We start from the raw sequence: 11,328 nt of genomic DNA, 5'->3' as shown, positions 1-11,328 counted from the left end.
CAGAAAATGCTGGCTTGCCCTCAGGCTGACCCAATACTGCCGCTAGCAGCTTCCCTGGTGGCTCAGAAGGTAAAGTGTCTGCCTGCAATGTGGGAGACCTGGGTTCGATCCCTGGGTCAGGAAGATCCCCTGGAGAAGGAAATGGCAACCCACTTCAGTATGCTTGCCTGGAAAATTCCATGGATGGAGGAGGCTGGTAGGCTACAGTCCATGGTGTCACAAAGAGTCAGACATGACTGAGTGAGTTCACTTCTTCACTTCTTCCCTGCTCGAGGGAGGGACTTAAGAATCATGTGGAAACCACACCCCTCACATGTTGACACTGGTACATTTCTGTTGCATTATTTGAAATCACCTACATAGAAACCATTGGTTGCACATACTCAGCATCCTTCAGAACTTTAGTAATAGGAGTTCCAGAAAATCCCACTTTAAAAGAGGATTTCTTAATAACAATGAACCAGCCAGGGTCACCCGCACTTCAGAGGGTGGTTTGCTTTACAAATATAGAATTAAGAAAAAGCTGGGAGTTACTAGTAGTTGCCTAAGAAGAGCAAGTTAATTAATTTCCCAGAGCCTCATTAATCTCCTCTCTAAAATGGGAATAAAACCTTGTTGGAAGCTGGTTTCAGATAGGCCATTTGTGATTCCTTCAAATGGATTCTAAACTTGAAATATAAAAGCACACTATCTTCTTAAGATCTTCTAAACCAGCTGAAATCAAATACAGAAAGAATTGAAGACATTTTGGGGTTTGAGGGTCTTTTCATTTTTTGATTGATCACTTTGGTGGCCTTGTGGATCTGAAAACTTCAGCCTGAAAGGCAAAGCAGGGGAAGCAGGCTCCCTCCTGCATTCTGTAATGCATGGACTCCTCTGAATATATTCATCTGTACTTGGCCGCAATCCATTGCCAAAGGTTTGGATGGTCAGAAGGGATCATGCAGTTGCAGAAGACTGGCCTGAAGGGTTAGTGACTTAGCCACCCCGCTCTGTTACTATCTGGCCACTGCAGTCAAGACAAGACTCGTAAATGACTCATAAATGACAGCTTCGCCATCTGGAAAATGGAGAGGTGACATTCTTGGATCCTGAAGGTTTTCTATATCTAAATTATAAAAGAGAAACCGCAGAGTGACTTGAGGGTGTAAAGTTATTTTTTTTCCCCTTTGTAATAGTTCAATAGCGGGGCAAATACAAAGTAAACAGGGGCTTCAAATCAAGTAGGAGACACCTTGGTTTGGCCCTTAAGAGGACACTCTTGACCTTTAGAATAGGGAATGGGCTTCCACAGGAAGTTGGGAAGCTTCCATCACAAAACACTGTTAGGAAGAAAAGAAACTAGTTAGTCCTGTGGTCAGCTCTTTAGATGGGGACTCGATGATGCGTTCCCCAAACATTTTCATGTGGCCTCAGAGACTGTGGAGTTGGAGGGTCCCTGTATCACATGTAAGAGCAGAGACTCTGGACTGAGACCACCTTGGCTCAAATCCCAGCTTTGCCACTTGCTAGAGGCATCCTTCTCTGGGCCTCAGTTCCCTCACCTGCACAATTGGGACATTATTATTATTTATTTCATAGGGTTGTTAAAAGAATTTAATGACTTAATCTATGCTCTTAGAGGACTTTTTGGCAAGAAACAAGCACTAAATAAAAACTATCTAAGACTCAATAGTGGAGAAGGAAATGGCAACTCACTCCAGTATTCTTGCTGGAAAACCCCATGGACTGTATGTAGCCTGTCAGGTCCTCTGTCCACAGGGTCGCAGGAGTTGGACATGATTTAGCAACCAAACTACCACCACCACCAAGACTCAACAGAGGGGTGTTTATTTTGCTGACGTAATGACATACCCAGGGGGAATCACTTTTTATCACCACTTGATCAGAAGCTCTGATGAATATAAATTAGAAATACATTTGTACTTAAAAATGCTGCTTTTGATGGGCTTCCGTTCTCCCCAGTTAAGACCTTTTGGAAGAAGGGATACAATAAAAAGGATGCAGTAAGGAAGTAATACAGGAAAAAAAAAAAAACAAAAAACCTTTGGGGAAGAACAGTTTACAAACCTCTTATAAAGACCACATGTAAGCCTAGCAATCATTCATAGTTTGCAACAAGTTAAAGAAACGCATTAAAAATGAAAGCATTTTAAAGAAGTTATTCATCTTTACACTTAATAAAATGAACTTTCCCTCATGTCTGTTGGGCTTTCAGGGGTTGCTGGGTTAATGACAGGATATGAAAAGGAAGCTGGAAATAGGCACCCACAAGCCTGCTAATCTGATGCTGAAACTTAAACAGATTTTGATAATATCAAACCAAGTAAGGATGCCAGAGATGGCAAAGGGAGCTGGTTTCCAAAGAGTGGCTGTGAGGGAGAAATTCCTGCAAGGAGCCTCAGGGGTTTGGTTCAGGGCTGAAAGCAGTGGGGTCCCCCTTCTTTCATGAGACCCTGACTTCAGGACACTGATGTCAGCAACAGCTGCTCCCGCCAGTGGTGACAGGCTGCTTTCTCGGTAGTCACACTCCCCCCCGGGTTCTAGATGCTCGCTCCCCATGCCCTATCCACTAAAGGAGGCAGTGTACCTGGTGCTAAAGGTTTTGCAGTCAGACAGAACTGGGTTCAAATCCTGGCTCCGGTTCTTGCTTGCTGTGTGACCTCCACCAATCTGCTTAACCTCTCTGGGCCTTCACTGTCTTTTTGTTAAGATGGGAATGATAATAGTAACTATCTCATAGGGTGAGAGTAACAAATCAAAGTACACAAAGTAGGTGCTGAGCAGACTAATAATAAAATAAACGCTCAGATCAGATCAGTTGCTCAGTCGTGTCCGACTCTTTGCGACCCCATGAATCGCAGCACGCCAGGCCTCCCTGTCCATCACCAACTCCCGGAGTTCACTCAGACTCACGTCCATCGAGTCAGTGATGCCATCCAGCCATCTCATCCTCTGTAGTCCCCTTCTCCTCCTGCCCCCAATCCCTCCCAGCATCAGAGTCTTTTCCAATGAGTCAACTCTTCGCATGAGGTGGCCAAAGTACTGGAGTTTCAGCTTTAGCATCATTCCAAATGCTAGTTACATTAATTAAATAAAAGAATGGAAAACTATAATGGAACTATAAGGGAAAACATCTGTCTTTCTTTTCAGAGTAAAGAACTTCCAAAAGGAAACAACGTGTATATATGTGACATGCATGTATATATTTATATATTATGCACATATCTATCTACCTACCTATTCATCTATCCAACAAGACAGAAGGGAGAGTCTAACTCTCTCTTAAGAGAACGATGGGAACAAGTTTAAAATTGGGAGTCAGGCTCTGTTTCCATTACTGACTTTTGGTGGGACCTTCCGGGAGCCAGTGTGGTTATCTTTCTGATTAGATTATTGAAAAACCTGCTTTCTTGAGTTAACACTGAAATAAAGATCCTGTCAGCTTCACCTTCACACTGAAGCTCTTTTGTCCTTTACTCCCCGCCTCCCACCAGATAAACAGGTTCTTTCTCTGTCTCCGTAGCATTTACACTTAGCTCTACTGCAGCACTGTTATTAGGGACTATGTTGATTTTGTTCGCCTTCTTAGTTGTCATTCAGTCTCTAAGTTGTGTCCAACTCTTTGTGACCCCAGGGACTGCAGCTTGCCAGGCTTCCCTGTCCTTCACTATCTCCTGGAGCTATCTTGAGCACTACCTTGCCCAAACTCATGTCCATTGAGTTGGTGATGCTACCCAACCATCTCATCCTCCATCACCCCCTTCTCCTTCTGCCCTCAATTTTTCCCAGCATCAGCATCTTTTCTAGTGTGTTGGCTCTTCACATGATGTGACCAAAGCACTGTAGCCTCAGCTTCAGCATCAGTCCTTCCAATGAATATTCAGGGTTGATTTCCTCTAGGGTGGGCTGGTTTGATCTCTTTGTTGTCCAAGGGTCTCTCAAGAGTCCTCTTAGCACCACAATTCAAAAACACCCATTCTTCAGTGCTAAACCTTTTCTATGGTCCAACTCTCACGTCTATACATGACTACTGGAAAAACCACAGCTTTGACTAGATGGACCTTTGTCGGCAAAGTGATGCCTCTGCTTTTTAATGCGCTGTCTAGGTTGGCCTTCCTAAGTCTCCCTTATTAGACACTGTGCTCTCTGAGGTCAGACAGAGCCGCAAATTCATCTCTGGGTTCTCGGCGGCTTGCACTTGGCAAGTCACGGGTAATCTATAAATGCCTGTTGAACTGAATCAAGTTTTATCTGCCCATCTGATTGGGTATTTTAACTTAATCCTTATGAATACTGAGTGAAATGAGAGCTTTCAGGAAGATTTACTTTGAAAGGTTGCATGGAAACTGATTTTTTTTTTTTAATAAAACTCTCTTTTCAAATCTCCACAGGGAGATTTATTTAAACAAAACAAAAGTATCTAAACAAAATTTCTTTATGAATTCTTTTGAAAAATCATGAGTCAGCTTTTAATTTATCTTTTATATAAAATCTTATAAACAAAACAATGAGCCAGGGCAGCTGGAGTCTAGTGGGTAAGTTCTTAGATTAACAACCCAAAGTTGAGAGTCCTTATCCTGATGCTTTATGACTCTGAACCATTTGTGGAAGGAACAGGGGTGTAAAGGAATTATTTTGTTGACCTCCCCTCCTTGCTATTAAGAAGGTGGCTAGTTTTAGGCGGGTTAGCTCTCAGGTCTCATTGTTCTTGTTTACATAAGAGTGGTATGACCCCCAAATATCTTAAGATGCATTCCACCCTAGCCTGCTGTGGTCTACAGAGTGAGCCAGGAGGGCTGTCTCCTGTTTTGTGCTACAAAGGCGAATGTGTGGTGTCTGCAGGGGAAGGGTTATCAGAAAGTGAAGGTTACATCCCTTTTAACAAACTAGTGATTGCTTTCAAAGTAAGCTTCCCAGATGCAAAACTGAAGTATGCTTTTGCAAACAGGGGTTTTCACTTTTTCCCCATCAGATCAGTTCAGTTGCTCAGTCGTGTCCAACTCTTTGTGACCCCATGGACTGTAGCATGCCAGGCTTCCCTGTCCATCACCAACTCCCAGAGCTTACTCAAACTCATGTCGACTGAGTTGGTGATGCCATCCAACCATCTCATCCTCTGTCGTCCCCTTCTCCTCCTGTCTTCAATCTTTCCCAGCATCAGGGTCTTTTCCAATGAATCAGTTCTTCGCATCAGGTGACCAAAGTATATGAGTTTGAGCTTCAGCATCAGTCCTTCCAATGAATATTTAAGACTGATCTCCTTTAGGATGGACTGGTTGGATCTCCTTGCAGTCCAAGGGACTCTCAAGAGTCTTCAACACCACAGTTCCAAAGCATCAATTCTTCGATGCTCAGCTTTCTTTATAGTCCAACTCTGACATCCATACATGACTACTGGAAAAATCATAGCTTTGACTAGATGGACCTTTGTTGGCAAAGTAGTGTCTCTGCTTTTTAATATGCTGTCTAGGTTGGATAGCTCAGTTGGTAAAGAATCTGCCTGCAATGTGGGAGACCCAGTTCGATTCCTGGGTCGGGAAGATCCCCTGCAAAAGGGATAGGCTACCCACTCCAGTATTCTTGGGCTTTTCTTACGGCTCAGTTGGTAAAGAATCCGCCTGGAACACAGGAGACCTGGGTTGGGAAGATTCCCTGGAGAAGGGAAAGGCTACCCACTCTAGTATTCTGGCCTGGAGAATTCCATGATGAGTTCATGGGGTTGCAAAGAGTCAGACACGACGGAGCAACTTTCGCTTTCACTTTCTAGGTTGGTCATAACTTTTCTTTCAAGGAGGAAGCGTTTTTTAATTTCATGGCTGCAGTCACCATCTGCAGTGACTTTGGAGCCCCCCAAAATAAAGTCTGTCACTGTTTCCATTGTTTCCTCATCTATTTGCCATGAAGTGATGGGACCAGATGCCACAATCTTAGTTTTAATATATATATATTTCCATATATATATATTTCCATATATATATATTTCCATATATATATATATATTGCTGCTAAGTCACGTCAGTCATGTCCGACTCTGTGCGACCCCATAGACAGCACCCAACAGGCTCCTCCGTCCCTGGGATTCTCCAGGCAAGAATACTGGAGTGGGTTGCCATTTCCTTCTCCTATATATATATGTGTGTGTGTGTGTGTGTGTGTGTGTATATATATATTTTTTTGTTGTTGTTTAGTTGCTCACTCATGTCCGACTCTTTGTGACCCCATGGAGTGTAGCCCGCCAGTCCCCTCTGCCCATGGGATTTTCCAGGCAAGAATACTGGAGTGGGGTGCCATTTCCTTCTCCAGGGGCTCTTTCCAACCCACGGATCACACCCAGGTCTTCTGAGTGTCTTCTGCATTGCAGGCATATTCTTTTACCACTGAGCCATTGGGGGAAGTCCAAATTTTTCATTTCGAAATAATTTCAGATTTATAGAAAAATTTCAAAAGTTGGTACAAAGATCCCTGCATCTCCTTCACCCAGACTCCAAAAATATTACATACACTCGTGCTTTCTCTATATATAAATGTTTTTTTTTAACTGAAACATTCAGAATTAAGTTGTAAACAGGTTACTCCTCTAAATATCTCCATGTGTTTCTCTTAAAAACAAGGGCATTCTTTTTCAGAACCACAGTGCAGTTATCAAAAATAGAAAAATAACAATGATACAACTAAACACATATATTTATAGATCTTATTCAAATTTGCCAATTGTTACACCAATAGTCTTTATAACTAATGGAAAAAAAAAGACTCTACATACTTAAAAGAGTCTTTAAAATGAATGCGCATAACTTGGGTAATTTTAAAAATAATAAAAAGGAGGAAAAATACACCAATATTGCCATTGAAGAGATAAAAAGGAAAGATGGTTTTTGTAAACTACTATTGCCGATGTGAGGAACCATTCCAGTGACTCCATCCCTGAGGGTCAAATCCCTGGGCAGCTGTCTGGAAAGTCTGTGCTAGCCTCTGAGGTCAAAGGGGCCAGCAGCCCGAACCAGGCTCCTAGTCCCACAGACAAGGATCTGAACCTGGGCTCCTGGAGCCGTGCCAGCTGTTCCAGGATCAGAAGTATGGCTAATCCCTAAGAGGATGCCACTGAGAGACACTCAACAAGGAAACAACATAATTACATTTCCAGCTTTACCTCCAGAGAAACAGTGGCTCAGATGGTAAACACGCTGCCTGCAGTGCTGGACACTTGGGTTTGATCCCTGGGTCAGAAAAATCCCCTGGAGAATGAAATGGCAACCCACTCCAATGTTCTTGCCTAGAGAATCCCATGGACAGAGGAGCCTGGCAGGCTACAGTCCATGGGATTGCAAAGTCGGACACTACTGAGCAAGGAACACTTTCTTTACCTCCAAGATGGGTGTCCACGTACTGAGAAGCTCTAAGATATCAGGGGGCAATGTTACGTGTGGAGCTGGTCAGCCCTGGGTTTGAATCCCAGCTTTGACAGCTACTAGCTGCATGCCTTTGGGCTGATCCTGCCCCTTCTCCAAGTCTGTCTACTCATGTGGGGTTGTATAATGGGGTTGCTTCTAAGGATTTATCAGAGTAACATAGGTAGGACCTGGCTTTTAGGCGCTTCTATATCTTTCTATCTGTTGCACTACCTTCGAACATCTGTAAATATTTATCACAGATCTGGAGGATAAATGTGTAGTGGTCTAATTTATGATATCAGCTGCATAGTGTAGGCACTATTTTTTTTTAAACTGGTGTATAGTTTCCAGTAGTTGTATACAGATGTGAGAGTTGGAACCATAAGGAAGGCTGAGCACCGAAGAATTGATGTTTTTGAATTGTAGTGCTAGAGAAGATTCTTGAGAGTCCTGTGGACTGCAAGGAGATCCAACCAGTCAATCTTAAAGGAGATCAACCCTGAGTATTCATTGGAAGGAATGATGCTGAAGCTCCAATATTTTGGCCACCTGATGAAAAAGCTGACTCACTGGAAAAGACCCTGATGCTGGGAAGAATTGAGGGCAAGAGGATTATGGGGCTACAGAGGATGAGATGGCTGGATGCTATCACTGACTCAATGGACCTGAGTTTGAACAAACTCTGGGAGATGGCAGACAGGAAAGCCTGGCATGCTATAGTCCATGGGGTCACAAAGAGTCATACATGACTTAGCGACTGAACAACAACACTAGTTGCTTTACAATGTTGTACAATGAAGTGAATCAGTTATATGTATACATATATCCCCTTCCTCTGGCCCACCGCCAACCTGCTCCATTCCACCCCTCTTGGTCATCACAGAGCACAGAGCCCAGCTCCCCGTGCTATTCAGCAGCTTCCCACCAGCTATTTTATGCATGGCTGTATATATATGTCAATGCTCCTCTCTCAGTTCATCCCACCCTCTCTTTCCCCTGCTGTGTCCACAAGCCTATTCTTAGTATCTGCATGTCCATTTCTGCTCTGCAAATAGGTTCATCTGTACCATTTTTCTAGATTTCACATTTATGCATTAATATATGATATTGGTTTTTCTCTTTCTGACTGGCTTCACTTTGTATGACAGACTTTAGACCCATTCACACCTCTGAAAATGACCCAATTTCACTCCTTTTTATGGCTGAATAATATCCCATTGTATATATGCACCACATCGATAGAGGGCCTAGGGCTGGGACTGGGCCATAATGAGATAGGCACTTTTCAGAGCAGCTGAAATCAATATACAATGAGTGGTCAATATGTCTGCAGACCTGGGGGAAACTTATGGCATAAATTAAAGTGGTATGGTCAGAGAAAGCAAAGTCTATTCATCCCAAACTACAGGTGTTGGTGGAGACTCTAGCTGCTTAGGTGGACAACTGAAAAGCGGTTGTATATTTATTTAACAATGATTCTTGAAGGTACCAAGCAATGTCAGGTGGGTCATTCACTCATGTATTCATGCAACAACTATCTATCAGGCATCAACTTCAGCACTAGGTAATCTCTGGTCAACATTAAAGTTGGGGTGTCTGTCATTCCCATTATCTAGGCAGCCTGAAATCAGGGTCCCATGGAGAGCATCAAGCACAGGGGAATTTAACACCATTCTGTAATCATTCTGTGAGAGTCCACCACCATCCTTGGGCTCTTGGTAATGACCGAGGGTGGGGTCCTGGCAAACACCATGGAGTCCAGCCTGCGACTGCCAGAGCTGCAGCTTCCATGGCCAGCTTTTCTTCCTATCTATGAGCTGCCCAGTGAAAAGTGGAGATGACGATCATTTTGCCCTACGAAGCAGATGCTTAAGACACATTGGTTCTGGCTGGTTCACCTCCAGCTTAAAGATGAGATTTCTGGGATTTTAGAGGCAACACTCTAATGATCAATTTCACAGGATAGTCTACTTCTATAACTTCCATGGAAGATTGCTCATAGAAATGTGAAGCGACTGCCTATTTCAGACACATGTACCTAAAATTCCAGCCAGTTAAATAAGACTGATGTTGAGCAAAATGACAGCCATCCGTAGCCCCATTAGAAGCTAATAATTTCAGAAAATGTTGCCATAATTCATTTATGGATACAGCGAGACTATTCCCCAAACAAGTGATAAAGGGAATGGACTCATAGTCATACCAGGAAAATGAAGCCTCATATTAATACTTCCCAAACTTGAACTGAACTCTGGAGGCACCTTCGCATAAATCTGCCTTGCAGATTATTCTGCCTCACATATTTTTATCTATCGCAAATAAAGTGGAATTCAGAACATTGCTTCAGTCATTACACCTCGTTTCCATTTATTTGGGAAGCAGGACAACCATCTGGGGGTTCTGTTTAACCAAGAGATAGGAGAAAAGATCCACCTAAGGACATTAGATTCACCAGCTTGTCTAAGTCAGCAGCAGCCTGGAAGCCTGCCCGCTGCTCTTGGCTGGCTAATCCTTGGGAATAGACTTCCATCCCGAGCGTCCACTACTCCCATGAGAGTTTTCAGAACATCACATAGCAACAGTGATTTTTATAAAATCCTTCAGCATGAGGAACTACATGTGGCTTTTACATCTTTCGAAACCTCAATCTTAGACAAAAATGGCCAACTCTCTGCCACTCAGGGTGTTAATAGATATTTATCCATCTAATTGTTCAGGTGAATATGCTTCTGTATTAATTTGTAGTTCAGTTCATTAGTATTACTTATAGCAGCTAAAATTGACAGATTGGTTACAACTCACCATGGAATCTCCCAGTTCCTTTATGGTTTTTTTTTTTTTTTTTTTTTAAAGACCAGAGGACTACAGAAGTAACGTGACTTGCTTAGGGTCACACAGGTCTTAAGTGCTGGCTGGAGCTTGGATCAGAAACCATGTCTGACCGATTCTGCAACCCACATATGTAACCACTATGCTGACTGCATTTGGGACCCTGGGCTAAGTATAAGAGATACAAAAACACATGTATCAAGCAGAGATCAAGCTTTGGGTGTGCAGGTCTCTCTGAAAGAGAAACATGCCAGTGAAATTTCAGGGCAAATGCAGCAGGGAGGGAAACTGGATCTCATTATTAATGCCTATGTCAAGGCATGATGGGCTTCCCCGGTGGTGCTGGTGGTGAAGAACCCACCTGCCAATGCAGGAGACACAAAAGATGATGTTTCCATCCCTGGGTTGGGAAAAATCCCCTGGAGAAGGGCATGGCAACCCACTTCAGTATTCTTGCCTGGAGAATCCTATGGACAGAGGAGCCTGGCGGGCTGAACAGAGGAGCCAGGCAGGTTAGAGTCCATGGGGTCACACAGAGTCGGACATGACTGAAGTGACTTAGCACACATGCATGCATGATGGTGCTATGTACAACAGGGAGTATGCAACTCAGAACACGGTGCAGGTGGCAGTCAGAAGCTGACATCCAGCAGTTAGATGCACTAAGAGGTACCCTTCTGTAACAATGGTAGAATGGCCTGGCCTCCAAAATGAAGGGAGTTGCTGCATTGCTATGTAGGCTATGGGTGTTGTATCTGCCAGCAGATGTGCAGTACCGTAATGACTGGCTCAAACATAATGACCCCTTGCCCTTCTGGGAACTTCACCGACTTTGAAAAAGCTCCATGTAGGGAAGTGATCATTTTGGAACCCTGGGCTGTGTTCATTGAGAGGCTGACGAGAGCCAGAGGAAGAATTAGCAACCTCCCTGCTAATCTGGCTCCTAGTACCATACATTAAGCCAACTAGTAAAAATCATTATGAAGTTTTTGCTGAAAGGGCAAGTGTAGAAAAACATGTTTCTAAACAGAATAACAGTCTTTGCCATTTTTTTCCAACTTGCATACCATCTGGAAATTCTGATTTTTTTTTTTCAAAGGGTAGG

At 43.3% G+C, this 11,328-nt stretch overlaps 1 protein-coding gene across 3 annotated transcripts in view; it reads right to left on the bottom strand.

Moving 5' to 3' along the window:
* LOC133251611 (teneurin-2) overlaps positions 1–11,328 on the bottom strand; it is a 764,810-nt gene that overhangs the window by 230,973 nt on the left and 522,509 nt on the right. The gene's annotated exons all lie outside the window — the stretch shown is intronic.

The sequence above is a fragment of the Bos javanicus genome, chromosome 7 (genome assembly GCF_032452875.1).
Source record: "Bos javanicus breed banteng chromosome 7, ARS-OSU_banteng_1.0, whole genome shotgun sequence".
In the NCBI taxonomy this organism is placed as follows: domain Eukaryota; kingdom Metazoa; phylum Chordata; class Mammalia; order Artiodactyla; family Bovidae; genus Bos; species Bos javanicus.
Note: the sequence above shows the minus strand (reverse complement) of the source record. Positions and strands in the feature narration are given on the sequence as shown.